The sequence below is a fragment of the Homarus americanus genome, unplaced genomic scaffold (genome assembly GCF_018991925.1).
Source record: "Homarus americanus isolate GMGI-L3 unplaced genomic scaffold, GMGI_Hamer_2.0 scaffold12902, whole genome shotgun sequence".
Lineage (NCBI taxonomy): Eukaryota > Metazoa > Arthropoda > Malacostraca > Decapoda > Nephropidae > Homarus > Homarus americanus.
The window spans coordinates 15,001-17,800 of record NW_024745391.1 but is presented as its reverse complement, the minus strand read 5'-3'; positions in this window follow the sequence as shown (position 1 = coordinate 17,800).

Below are 2,800 nucleotides of genomic sequence, written 5' to 3'. Positions count from 1 at the left end.
ATCAGTGGTGATTACTTAAGTCGTCTTTGAAGCTGTCCCAGTCTGTTTTACTCATTTTCAGTCTCTTTTTATTGGTATCTGTATGGGGCTTGTTGACAGTGTTAGTATAATTGGCAGATGGTCACTGCCCTGTATTATATGGTAATTGAAAAAGGCTTTGTTGTTGGTAAAAATTTTGTCTGGTGTCGATTGTGTATTGTGATTTCTCCAGGTTGGAAAGTTAGGACCCAGATGATTGATTTTCCCTAAATTTATTAATTGATTAAGGGCGTTTCCACGACGTTATTATTTGTATTGTCAAAAATCCTATGTCTGGCGTTAAAGTCTCCTAATGTACATCGGATGACTATTGTTAGCCAATTTTAATAGGTCTTCTATAGGTAAGTAGTAGCAATAATTACGTCTCCTTGAGTTGTATTTATTTTTATTGCTAGAAATTCATCCTGAAGTCATCAATTAGTTTAAATTTTAAGTTTCTTTTAACCGCTATCGCTACTCCGTCATTTTTCTCGCCCGATTTATTTCTTTGGTTTACATAATAGTTAAAGAGTTTTATGTTGTTGTTTTCTCTCACCGTGACTGTTTATTAGTATAATGTCAGGGTCAATTTCGCGATATATATTACTTAGGTTAATTTCTCGGTCTTCCAGTTTCTTACGTTGTGTTGTATTATTCTTAAAGTTCTTACTGTTTGTCTATTGTCCATTATTTCTTATACTTTGATTGTGGCAGTTGGAGTGGAGACCTATCATCCTGTTTCCCGCTTCTGACTCTTCTATACTCTGACGGGTCTACTATTTTAAAGTCTTTGGCCGTAATCTTTAGTTTGTCCGTAGTAATTAGTGACCAGACATAATCTTCACTTAGGGATTTTTCTTGATATGTCCACTTGTATATCCCTCCTTCACAGTTTTTTACTATTGTCCCTCCTGTTGGTCTCGATGTTGGGATTCCATGTTTTGTTGTAGTGATAACTTTTTATCCAATTTCTTCAGCAGATTCAGGTTGTATATTGTGATCAGTTTCCATCTTATCTTCTCTCCTCCTACTCCTTTGTCTGTCCTTTTGTTATTTCTATCTTCTCTTTGTCACTTCTAGTCATTTGTCTGGGATCTCTATCAGTCGCTTGTGTTCCTTGTGTATCAGCTGTTGCTCCTTGCTCAAACCTTTGTTCGTCTTGATGTAGTCTTTCTCTCAGTTCGCTTGCCTATGTTGTCTGAAATAGTTTTTCGGCTTGTGGATTCTCTGAGTCATTCTGTAGGTTATTCCACTGTAAGATTTTAATTCCTCATTGTATGATCCGTGCAAATGATATTGTGCAAATGTGCATGGATCATACTAATCATTACCTATCATGTATTACTCACTTAGGTTTAATACTGCATTCTGGTCTATGAGCCTCTTGGACCGCTCTCTTTGCTATTTCGACGTATGTCAACCTTCGGTTTTGTTCCTTTTTCCTTGTTTCTGTACTTTATCATGTGTTTTTTATTGGGCATGCTACGTTAACGTCCCATGTCCTATGTATACATTCCCTGCTTCTCTACAGTTGAGACAGCCAACATGTGTATTCCCACATTCAGTGTAGGTATGGTCGTCGCCTCAAAAATAATCTGAGCAGTACTTTTTTTCTTTTTCCGGACAGTCTCTCGTTGTGTGTTCTTCATATTTGTAGCAGGAGAAGCAAGTTTGCAGACTGATGAATGTCTCCTTCTTTATTTGATGTGGTGTGACTGACATGTTGAATATTAGAAAGCCCTGTTGTAAAACTTTCTCAGCCATTGACACTTCTTCAAACATGAGTATAGTCCTTATCTTAATGACTTCTTCAATCTTCATCCACCTATTTTGGCGTTCCAGTTCTTCTTTCAGGTCTTCCTCCCGATCTCTTGATCGACTTGACGAACAAAAACTGATCTTTTTGCTTTTTGTTCTGGTGGCATGACAACAATAAGGCCTTCATTGTAAAATATATCTCTTGCTTCTTTTGAAAGGATTTTATCTGAATCAAAGTCATCTTTACAGATTACTTTAAAACCTTCATTGGTGCTGAATATTCTAGTTAGTGGGACTTGCAGTTTGTTGTAAGTGATTTCTGCCACTTTTCCCCTTCCAATAGAGTGTCCCTCATCTCTATGTTTTATTCTAATGCTAGTTGTCATCTTCTTGATTACATCTAATCCTACCTATAACATATTCTGCCTGGAGCAGTACTGCCCCCTCTGGACGGCGTCGGGCTCTGCAACCCAGGTTACCTGTGACTATAGTAATATTCGCAAGTTGCCACTCAATGGTAACTTTACGTAAGGGGTGCCCTGCACTATCACAGGTTCCCTTTGCCGGATCGACTGTGTCATAAGTTCCGCTCCCGTTCAAAGAACGGAGTGCATGAGGGGATGAAAAAAGGAAAGAAGAGGACTTAGAGAGTAGAAACAGCCTACCTACCACGCCACGCTCATCAGCCAATCAGAGCACCGCAGTAAACGTGCATGTATCACGCCACCGTGGGGCACCACTGATTGGCCAATCCAGGACGTAGACGCACGGGTAGTAGTCAAAATTTGGGTAGGCCAAATATTTGTTTTTTCCAAAGTTGGAATTTCCCGTACAATCTGTGATGGTAATTACACCGTCACTATGTTGAGTAAGTACAATCACTAGGATTGAGTGTCTTATCACAACACAGTTGCAGACTCAAACATGCAGCAAAAGAATCAGGTCTTCGCAGCTCCGTGTCTATTTTACTTAGCTAGCATACCTAAGCAGCAAACTCTTGCCACAAGAAGGAAGAGGATTTCTT